The following is an 11,711-nucleotide window of genomic DNA, read 5'->3' on the forward strand; positions in this document are numbered from 1 at the left end:
TGCTTTCCCGCCACCTGGAACTTGGTTGCAGTTTTATCAGGCACTGTAAGGCGCCCAGGAAAGAGACCTCCAGCGCTGCTTCAAAAAGTGGCAAGCAGGGTGGAATGTTTTGAGGGGAATTAACCGTAGCGTATTTTCTGCTGTAATATTGGGGTGAGGTGGTACCAGGAATTCAACTCCGGACCTTGCATTTACCAGGCAGGCACTGTAGCGCCGAGCTATATCCCTGGTCTTGCAATAAAAAATTTAATTTAAACAGTCACTGTTAAAAAATAAATAAATAGTCACTGTATATTTTCATCACACATCATGTGCAACTACATTTTTGTGGTTTTATGTACATTTAGAAACAGATTGCAATGAAATGTTCCCATAAATTAAAGACAGTGATTCATATTATAAAATATATAATTTATTTATTATAAATAAGCAGTGATTTGGGGGGACTACTGAGTCTTGAAGTGTGCATGCTACTTTTCTCCCTATTTAATTCACAATACAGCAAACAAAGTTGGAACTGGACAGCCAGCACCATTCAGAATCCTCTTGGAGGCCCCTAAGATAACCATGTTATCCTTAAATCCCTTGAGGTGAGTTTTCAAGAGTCACTCCTGCCAGCAGCTCCTCCAGCGGAAATCGCACGGCTGTGGTTTTCCTTGTGATCCTCCTGCTCAGCCTGCTTTGAATTGTATCATAAGTATCTTTGTTTTCACAGAGAAACCAACTGACAGAAGGCATCTGTGTGGCTGGCGTGTTTTTGTGATATTTTAGGAAGACAAAGTTGAAACCATAAAAACATCAACACCCTATGTCTGAAAAGTGACATCCTCTATCCTTTCTACAAAGTTTCCTGCTGCTAAATTCCTTCTGGCTTTTAAACCAGGGAAACATAGTCATCTCTTTTACTTCCATGACTCATGTTAATCTATGACCTCAATCTCAGTTACTTAATAAAGCATTTCCAAATAAAAGATAGCTCCTTTTCTAAGAGAAAATTCTGATACAATCTAATGTCTGGAGTAAAAAGATAGGTTTGCCATGCTCTTTGGCTACTATAATCTTATCCTCAAAGAGTCAGTTCTCATTTACCCTATTAAGTACATAATTAATTTCAATTTTATTTTTTTTAGTGCATCTGCACATTTTCCTAAAACATATGTACAGCTCTGTTTTCGTGGTTTTAAAATGTTTTACACAACTACTTCCTGTTCTGCGAATTAAGCGTTACTGTGCAGGATTTCCCTTTGCATTCTTAGCTTGAATGCAGGTGGCTGTCACAGGTTAGCCTGCAGCTTCCGAAGGCAGCGCTTGGTTGTTTTCCTGTTGAACACAGCAGGTTAAACCATTAGAGGACTCCTGTCCTCTCAGGTACTTAGCCACGGCAGTTTGCTGATGTGGCCAATCAGACGCGCACATGTACAGTGACATCTGACGTCTCCTCCATTTGTCGCCTGTGAGGTGAACATCTTGCCATGCGTTCAATGGTCTGTGCTTTCCTCCTCAGCAGCATTTCGGCTCCTCTTTTCTCTATGCATTGGTTGTATTTTTCTTATTTTTTATTCTTGATCCTGGCCCTTATAGAATATGAGTGTCATAACTATCTTCCAATTTGTGATGTCTTTTCATTTTCTTTACTGTAGTTTTGATAACTAAATGTTCTTTTGATGTTATCAAATGTATTAATATTTTTACTTTATGATTAATGTATTTTGTGTATTTTCCTTTAAGGAAATAGCCACTCTAAATCCAAAGGATAGTCACTTATATTTTCTATTGAGAATTTCAAACTTTCAATTTTTGAGTCCTTAACGATTTCTGTGTGTCATGAAAAGTAGAGATCAAGATCCCTTTTTAACATGTAAATCATCATTTTGCCTTCCATTTATGGAACAGCGACAATTTTGCCAAGTGAAATGGGAAGCCACCTCTGGGATGTACTAAAATTTCATATATACAGTACATTAATCTACTTCGCTGACCTTTATTTAGGTGAACTGATCAGTTTTTACAGTCCCTCTACTGTTACTAAAGTGCCTTACTTTTGACTTCTTTGTGACAATCCTCATGATAATTAGAGGAAAATACTGATAATAATTAGACCAATTCTCCTAACCTGTTATTCTTCTTCAGGAAATACACTGGCCATTTGTGGTCCTATAATCACAACTACATAATAAATCCTTTTATCCATGAAAAATTCTGCTTTTTAAAATTAAAATTACATCTATATTTAGCCAAGCACCTGTTTCCCAGCACTTGGGAGGCTGAGGCAGGAGGATCACTGTGAGTCCGAGGTCTGCCTGGACTACGTGGTGATTTCAAGACCAGCTTGAATTACAGAGTGATACATTAGTATATAGACAAATAAATAAAAAAGCAAACTTGGAAGAATTGACAACTTCATAGTATCTTCTCATCATACAAATGATATTCTAGCCAGGGATTTAGCTCAGCGACATAATCACCTGCCTGGCAAGTGCAAGGTCATGAACTCAATCCTTGGTACAGAAAGAAGAAAGAGAGAGAGAGAGAGAGAGAGAGAGAGAGAGAGAGAGAGAGAGAGAAAGGAAGGAAGGATATTCTATTCACACCCATTGTCTTTAATCATGTCTAATAATGTTTTATAATTTCCTCTGTAGGCTTTTGCACATATTTTGTAGGTTGATTCCTGGAAAACTGAGGCATCCCTAAAACCGGGACTAACTCCTATTAGAAATACCTTTTCTGGTAGTTTGGCACTGGTACCTTAGTAAAAATATATGGTTCTCTGCTTGGTACTCTCTCATACTGTTTTTAATAATTCAATTAATGTTGCTCGATGTAAGTGATCATAACATATGCAGTCAATGGTATTTTAATTCCCTCCTCCCTAACTTAATTTTTCTTATATTATTGCACTAAACTCTTCAACATAAGGTTAAATATTGTTATTCTAGCCATTGTCTTAGTACTTATTTTTAAAGAACTGCTTTTGACATTCACTTACCTGTGTTACCTCCAGCTATTTGAGAGTTAAATTTTTATATCAAACCACTGTTTCCCTAATCATTTTGTCATAAGTGTACATGCTGACAAGTTCCAGGTCCTCTGCCATCTAGTGTAATGTGGACTCTAAAAGCATTAGGATAGAGCAGCCTTTGATCTATCTCACCAACTGTCTCCTGACTATGGGGTGGTGGGTCGGGATCAACCAGAAGGCCCACAGGATGCCCTTCCTTTGATACAGGACACAGGAGCATTGCGTCTTGGATGGAGGCACCTTTCCTATTTCCCATTTAGCCTGAGAATTCGTTTTCTTTAATCAGAGGATGACTGGCTATAGCATGTTGCACACTAGGAAGTGTGATGGCTGTGTAAAAGTGTTACTGTCTTGAGCAAATACTTACAAGTCACTATAAGCAGTAAACAGTAAGTACAAGGAATGATATGTCAGAAAGGCTCAGAGAACTGGCACTGGGGACAGAAGACCACCCCCGTTTATTTCACAGTTGATTCCTACCTGTTCTCTGACTCTTAACTCTTCTCTGTTTAAGAGGAAGACTGCAGTCACTATTTCAGCAGCAAGTTGAATAAACGAGTGAAGGGGCAGGAGAAGCCCCCTGCATTGTTTGTAACAAATTCCACACATAGAGGAGTATTTCTCTTTATTTAAAGAGGTAGAAAAGAAAAAAATCTGGTCCAGCATGAAATTATTGAGCATGTATCCAAAGAAGAAAAGTAGAGAACACACTACCTTGAAAGCAGAATAAAAGGACTCCTTCAAAAAATGATTTATGAAAGCAATTAGGAAGGAAAGCAAATCTCTTTGGTGTATCACCGGGTACAAGTGTCTCCCAGAACTGGAGCAAGAAGCCATCAGAAGAGAACAGATTGAAATACAGAAATGAGCAGATAACAGGGGCAGGGAATGGTAGAGATTGGGAAGTGATCTAATCTGATGTGACCGAGGCACAAAAGAATTAATAATTAAGTGGAAAGAACCAGATAAACACAGACAGTAATGAATGGAACACAGCTGGAGAGAAGGTCCCAAGCACAAAGACCCTTGTGGCAAAAATGGTGGGTGTGAGAGAATGAAGAACAGTTTAGGAAGCTCAGTGTTACCAAGAACACACCAAAAGAATAGGAGTAATATATATTAAAATTATAATTGGTCTGGAGTGTCATAATGTGAAACCCAGCAATAGTATTATTCTTTGCTCAGAGTGATATTAGCCTGCTTGGGTTTATTCAGTCTCAACATAATTGAAGATATGGATAACTGCATGTATGTTTAAGTGTATAGGATTGACAACCATATTTCTAAGTTTTTGTTGGATAGTTGAACAGAACTGTTTGCAGTCTCACTGTTTGAATCCGCACTTTATATGCTCCACTTTAGTATCTTGAATTTGTAAGAGGACAATCTGTAATCATCAACAAGTGATTTCTTACTGTTTATTTTTTCTTTGAAACTATGTATTATTTCTACCCATTTTCTGTTTTTTTTTTAGTCTTTCTTTAAATAAAATTTTTTTTAAAAAGACACTACAGTACCCAGTGCTGATCCCAGAGTGTCATGATGTGAAATCCAGCAATACTATTATTCTTTGTTCAGAATGACTTTAGCCTGCTTTAGTTTGTTTAATCCCACCATAAGTGAAGATATGGATAAATGCATGTATGTTTAAGAATATCAGATTCACAACCATGTTACTAAGTTTTTGTTAGATAGTTGAACAGAACTGTTTGCAGTCTCACTGTCTGTAATTCCCACTTTATATGTTCCACTTTTGTATCTTGAACAACTATTTGTAAAAGGACATAGTAAACATTAACTAGTGATTTCTTACTGTTTATTTTTTCTCTGAACATATGTATTATTTCTACCCATTTTGTTTTGTTTAGTCTTTCTTTAAATAAAAAAATTAGAATTGGGAAAATGTTTTATACTAAAAGCAGGTATTACTCTATAATCAAAATGCCACATTGATAAAATAAATGAAAGGAAAACCCAAACTTGCTACTCTAGAAATTTTGAACCAAATATAGTTCAAACCAGTGGAAAAAAATTAAGGTAAAAGCCAATAAATATTAATTCAGAGAAAACAACATATAAGACCTATAAGAATTATTGGACTGGCCATAGCCTTTTCCTCAGTAGTGTTTAGACACCCAATAGACAGGAAGCAGTGTTATGGAGATTTTGAAGGCACTAACTTTTCTTCAAAACCTCAGTAACATTGCTCCTATGGCATGAATAAAAAAAAGCTGTAATCCACTTTGTATCATGTGCAAAGGTAAAAGAGGTTTTCTCTTTGAAAATCTATCAATTTTCCCTCTCTGTTTAAAGTTTAATGTGTAATACTCCCCTGCAAGAATAAACTACATCCAGCAATGGATTTCATAAACCAACTGACTCTACCATTGAATCCCTCGCAATTTATTAAAGCCCCATTGTTTGACAGTCTAACTGGAGTCTAGCTCTGAGATAAGATGGTGGTTTATAATCATGTTGTGTTTCAAAACCCTCAGGGCTGAGTCCAGAGTCTGAACAGTGCCAAAGTCTGCATGGCAGTGACTTTCACCTTCCAGGAAAGAGACACCACACACACCCCTTCCTGAGGGGGAGGACTGGGGCTCTGGAGGGAGAGTGTGCTTGGCTTGAGAGAAACTGCTCAGAGCTGTGGTTGACGTGAGTAACAGCACCCAGCCAAAGTACAGGGTTTTTATCAAAGAGGAGACGGGAGGTAAACAATGCAGAGGTGCCTCGGTTCAAGGCTGCCTTTGAAAATCTTCTTTCCAAACTTTTAGGAGATCATAACTGAGTTAAAACCTACACATTTTTCCAGGAAGCCCTGGGTCATTATTTACATAGCGTTCCAGTTTAGCAACTATAAGTTTGTGCTTCCATTTACTGCAAAGCTGGATAGCTTTTTCTGAATCACATTTATTTTCTACATGTAAGTCAGTATTCTCAGTCTTCAAAGAGCCTTAGGTTGCAAACATAATGACAACAAAAAGTAGCATGGATCAGTACTCCACACTCAGAGATTAGTGTTCGTAATCTGAATTCTATTCAGATCTGTTACTTAGATTCACTAGTCTAATAATCTCTGGCTGCCCTGTATTAAAATCCCCCTATGAGAAGATTCTCTCCTTTTAATTTGGAAAGATCCCTGACTGGTTCAGAGCAGGGGACACGCCCTCAGAAGGCCATGTGACCGCTGTAACTCATGATGCCAGCCGGGCCACAGTGAGTTTACTCTAGATCAGCTCTTGGTTTCTGCTTTCCTGAATGTCCTAACATTCTTTGGTGCTTTTCCACTACTGAGCCAACTTTCGAATTTAATTTCATGGAAGTCCTCCTGGATGTGTTAAGAGCCCTTCGGCGTGTGTAAACTGACGGCACCCTTGCAGGAGAGCATTACCTAGCCCTTCATGAAGCCACCTCCGGCTCGCAGGATTGTAACTCAAGGCGCCAGAGCAGGAACGCAGCCCAACAGAAAGCACCTGTAATCTCTGAGAGAAGGAGAAAGACCGCGCGGCTGTGTTTGAATGAGTCTCAGGTAAAGCCAAGCTACCTTCAGCCTGGAATCTTATCCATGCAATCAGTTCAGTCTATGTTAAAAAAGATTTGCTGTTTCCTCAAAAAATCCACTTACACAAGGCCAGTTGCTCAATCGGCCAACTGAACAATGAAAGTCAGGTCTCCTCCACCCTTGGTTTTCAGAGTGAAAGTGAAATAAAAGCAAACAAGTCAAATGTGGCTATAAAATAAAAGCTGAAAATTCAGTTCATCCAAAAGAAGGCACAAACCACAGACAGGCCGAAGGGCAAATGAAGAGGAAAATGTCCGACTAAAAGCACAGGAGTCTAAGTAGATGTAGTCCATGAGGTGTAATTTAAATATAAAGAAGAATTTCTAGAAAACATACCACACACATGCGCCTGAAGAAAGGGAAGGGCCTTTCTGGAGGGGCTGTAGCACCCCAAGACAAAGGGGTCTGCTGAGCAACGAACCTCATGGGGGGCAGGACGCCTTAAAAAAAATGAGATGGCAAATGCTCAAGGGTTATTTCTTGACAGGGACCTGGGGTCATGAAAGTCTTCTCCGTCTTGATTGACTTTTTGACACCTTTGTCTAGGTAAGTCAGAACTACCACACTGGATGCTGTCGGTGTGTTCATGAGCTGTGTTATATGAAAGGGTTTTGGCCCAGACAGGACACTGTAGCCAGGAAAGCCTCAACCGGAAGCAGGAAGCCCCATCTCCCCTGCCCCTAGGAAGTTATCTGTGACGCCATCTTCCCGCCCCTGGAAATTTACATATGGCGCCATACCTAGGACCAATGGGCTACCTGTGCATCCCTAATGCCCGCCTTAGGTTCCACCCCAAACCGAGGCTATTTACATGCCCCCACGCCACATGTCCACCAGAGAGATCGATGGATGCCAGTGGTGGGGGTGCCGGTCATCTCTCTCCGTGTTCGCAGAATAAAGGCCGCTTTTTATTTTATACTTCTCATCTTTTGGAAATATTTTTCATCTTTTGGAAATAATCCTAGCATTAATGGAGACCCAATTTTGGTGCATAAGGATCAGCCCCAAAGGGTGCTGAGACTAAAGAAAGAGGCGGGTGGATCCCGGATGGTGCAGATGGGCCCTGACATAAGAGCACGCCGGAATTTCAGCCAAAGCAATGGCAATTTTGGTAATTTGGGTCAGAAAGGGGTGAATTCCGGGGTTACAATAAAAATGACCTCCCCCTGACTAAAATGTACCTACTTTGCCTCCAGATAATACTGAAGGTCAGGCGTATCTCTGAAGCCTACTCTGGTTGTAAAGCCACACGTGTGACTTTATGGTTTTATCTTTTTAGGGTTATCTGGGAAGCAATGCAGGAAAAGCCAACTCAGCCCCTCAAGAGCAGTCATGGTGATGACGACTCAGATCGCAAGTCTTGTCAAGCCAAATTCACATGGGTGTCAATGGCATCTTAATAAAGATTCCCGATGGCCTTTCCAGCTGATTGTAAATAGTCTAGAGCAGTTGTCCAGCTTAGAGAGTCACAACAGGGTCTTTCTGACCAATCTGCTGGGGGCTGAGGGCCTCTGTACTGTTTACCACCTAAAAAGTTACTGAATAGTTCATTTCTCTCTACCTTCTCCTCCCTTTTTAGTGTGTTTTTTTTTTTTTTTTTTGTCTTTTTCATTTTTATTGGTACCAGGGATTGAACTCACAACTGCCTGCTTACAAAGCAGGCGCTCATGCCGCTGAGCTAAATCCCCAGCCCCCCTTTTTAGTGTTTGTGGCCAGGAAGCCTGGACCTCACAGGTGCCCTGCAAGCACTATGACCACACTGCATCCCCAGCCTTGTTTTGGTCTTCACCAGACCTCAGCCCCCAGCCTTCCTCCCTCCGCTTCCTAGCAGCCAGGATAGACTACCGTGAGCTTCCACACAGCACTCTGCACCTTACGGTGTTTTGTATCAGAGGCGTGGCTGTCACCAGCAGTGCTTGTGAGGTGCCCAGTGAGTCGTTGGCTGTGAAGTCCCTCGGAGAGCTCTCAGCAAAGCCCTTGGCCACTCGAGCTGCCACCATTTCCCACACTCCCTCCCTCCCCCTGATGAATCATGGATGCTTGCAACAGCTCGTGACATTAAATCATCAGAAGAAAACCGGGAGGAAAAAAGGAAGAAAAACAATCTTTTCTTGAAAATTGGTTTTTAAGTTAGAAATTAGCTAGAACTGCTTTGGATGTCTAGGTCTTAGCTTAAGCAATGGCCAGCCCCTTCCAGAACTCTGATTTGCATGCCTAGCACACACCCCACGCTCAGCCTGGCTGCCTCCCGAGAGCACCTCAGAACTGGTGCCCAGAATTCTTTTTCTCTAGCGGAGATCCCTGGAGGAGCCCCATGCTCTGGACTCTCCCACCCTGTGCAGGCAATGCCTTTCTTAGTAAGTCTGTGAGAATTAATGAGTCAGAGGGCGTGGACTAGCTCTGAGTACTTGGAGACTGGTGGCCGGACTCTGTGACTTCACACAGGAAACCTCAAAGAGAGCAGAAATGATGCTGGTCCCACAGGACTCGGTTCTTGAAGGAACTTCTCAAAGCCCTGTTAACTCTACGGCTTCCTACCGGAAGGTGCAAAAGCAGGACTAGGACTGTAGCCAGGAGCACAGCCCTGGCCTACCCTGTGTGAGGTCCTGGTTTAACATTCAGCTTTAAAGACAAAAGGGTTTAGAAAACAGCCTATTGTCCTATTGAGCATAGTTTTTAAATATATTTTGTGCTTTACATGATCAATACAGAATATGTATATTTATTCATAATTTAGGTGCATATGGATGCTATGAAACATAAAAATATGAATTGAAGAAAACAAGATGAAGAAAGAAGTTAAATAAATAATGAAAGAGTTTTCAGTGTGATTTAAAAAAGACAATATAAAGTAAAAATAGCCTTTATTCCAAGGATATGGAGAGGAATCCATGACCATGGATGGCCTGGCTTTCTCTGGCCTGACCGTGGGGCATGGGACATACATACTACCTCTGACCGGGGGTGGCGCTTAGGGCGGGCATTGATGACACATGAGAAGCTGATTGGAATTTTCTTCATGTGCAAATAGGAAGAGGAGTTGTAATTACAGCTGGGAAGAAGCAGGAAGTGGTAGGCGTTCCCACTTTGGCCTTCTGCCTCGTTAGACCACTGCCATAACCCTACAGTAATTTATTCTAGGGCAGGAATCTTCCAAATAATATCCTAACATATTGTCTTGCTAATTAGAGATGGCTTCATAGTACTATCTCATACTGTTTCAGGCCAAATGTATACACATTAAGCGTGAGAGCTGGCTTCAGGAGCAATGGATGTACTGTAGTTCACATCTCCAGTCATCTTGCACTGTGAACTTTCTCAGATATTGGGGTTGCAATTTGTAACTTAAAATGTGGCCGACAAAGATGTGCACGGGAGAAACACTCAATGCCTTGCTCTTTATCGTGGAGTTACACACACGGGTGTTGTTTTACAGCCCATCTAAACGGCCTTATCCATCTTCTTGTTTTATAATATTTAATTTAGGTAAACCTACAAACGTTGAATCCACTTAACTGAAATGGGATGAAAGGTGAGGTTTACCCTGCCTGTCACCCACTGTATCCCAAGGATGTCACATCACTAGGACTGATGCCACAGGCCAAGCCTCAGTGCCTATGCAAATTGTGGTAAAAATCACGGTGAAGTCTGGTCCTGGTTAATCCTGACTGTCACTTCAGTTGCATGAGAGAAGCCCAAGAGGTAAGTCAAGTATCCTTTTGGGTGGGTCCGGCCGGTCTTAGGGCAGGACTGGGGGCTGTCTCCTCTCTGGCCCTTTCCTGCAGGCTCTAACCCTGCTCCCTGCTTCCGTGCACTATGAGTTGAGCAGCTTCCCTCTGCCACACTCTTCTGCCATGCTGCTGCCTTGGATCCAGTTTATTGTGGACAGAATAAACCTTTCCTCCTTACGTGTCTTTGTTTTTGTTTTTTTGTTTCTTGAGACGCAGTCTCACTAATTAAGCTTGGCTTGAGCTCACTAAGTAGTCTGGGTGGCCTCAAACTCACGGTGATCCTACTGCTTCAGCCTCCCAAATGCTAGGATACAGGTGTGCATACTACATCCAGCATTAAATTCCAACAGTGGAAGGCAGACTAATGCAAGGTCATATCTCATTTTACATAAAATCAAACATTCATGGCAGTATGAATACTTTCTGATGATAGCTCATTAAACTATTTGGAAATTTGTTGTACCCCAAAAACGAGATCCCAAAATGTTGTCCAAAAAATGGGACAAGACGTCTTTTTAAAGAAAAAAGCACTTTTTATTTATCCTGGCATTTATTCAACACAGTGCAGTTGAAGTTTGTAAAGCTGTGTAACTGGCTTAAAATTTTGACAGACTTTTATAGAAAGAACAATGAAGAAGACCTTTAATTCCCTTTGCTTGAGGGCAGAGAAGATTCCCAGAAATTTACAGTCTTTTGTCAGCTAATTTCAGCATTTAATTTTTAGATAACATCTGTCCCTTGCAGAGAGGAACAATGGTTAACATCTCAATCAGGTCACCCAGGAAGATGGCACATACAGAACAGTATGACGGGTGCTACAGTTATTTTACAACAATGTGGTCAGTGCCCCAAGGTGTCCGGTTGTAGAAAATAGTTACGTTTGCCAAGGAAATTAACAGGTAATTTGGTCATATAACTTGGGCACTGGCAAACATAGCACAGGATGACGAAGCTCTTTTTGCTAGTGTACAGCGAAATTCACTGGAATTCATGCAAACACCAGCTCCTTCTACCTCTCCACAAGAGACCAATCATGAGTGAAGTTTCACAGACCATGAGAGGAAAGGAAACTTAAAGACTGGGCATGAATTCTCAGTTCAGACCTACATGTGATAATATATTCTTTTCTTTTTCTGTAATAATCCTTGATTGCTACTTATCTTCCTGTTTTTAATAAAAAAACTAGTCCACGTTCTGCAAACTCAGTACACTTGGTGATGGCTAAGTGACTTAAGGGTTTGGATAGATCAAGCCTTCCCTCTTTCTCTTTTTTCTCATGACACTGCACTTTATAGCTGAATGCAGGCCATGAGGAGCTGAAATAGCCAGTGAAAGGGTTTTGGCCCAGACAGGACACTGTAGCCAGGAAAGCCTCAACCGGAAGCAGGAAGCCCCTATC

The 11,711-nt window shown here is 41.1% G+C and overlaps 1 long non-coding RNA gene across 1 annotated transcript; it reads left to right on the forward strand.

Annotated features, from left to right (window-relative positions):
* Positions 1-6,187: 6,187 nt before the first annotated feature.
* Positions 6,188-9,395, forward strand: LOC134472627 (uncharacterized). Its single transcript, XR_010042513.1, has 3 exons — positions 6,188-6,548; positions 7,069-7,127; positions 7,861-9,395. It is a non-coding gene; the product is annotated as an uncharacterized LOC134472627 (long non-coding RNA).
* Positions 9,396-11,711: the final 2,316 nt, after the last annotated feature.

Source organism: Cavia porcellus, unplaced genomic scaffold (genome assembly GCF_034190915.1).
Source record: "Cavia porcellus strain 051 isolate PalLab524CR breed Dunkin Hartley unplaced genomic scaffold, mCavPor4.1 scaffold_24, whole genome shotgun sequence".
In the NCBI taxonomy this organism is placed as follows: Eukaryota; Metazoa; Chordata; class Mammalia; order Rodentia; family Caviidae; genus Cavia; species Cavia porcellus.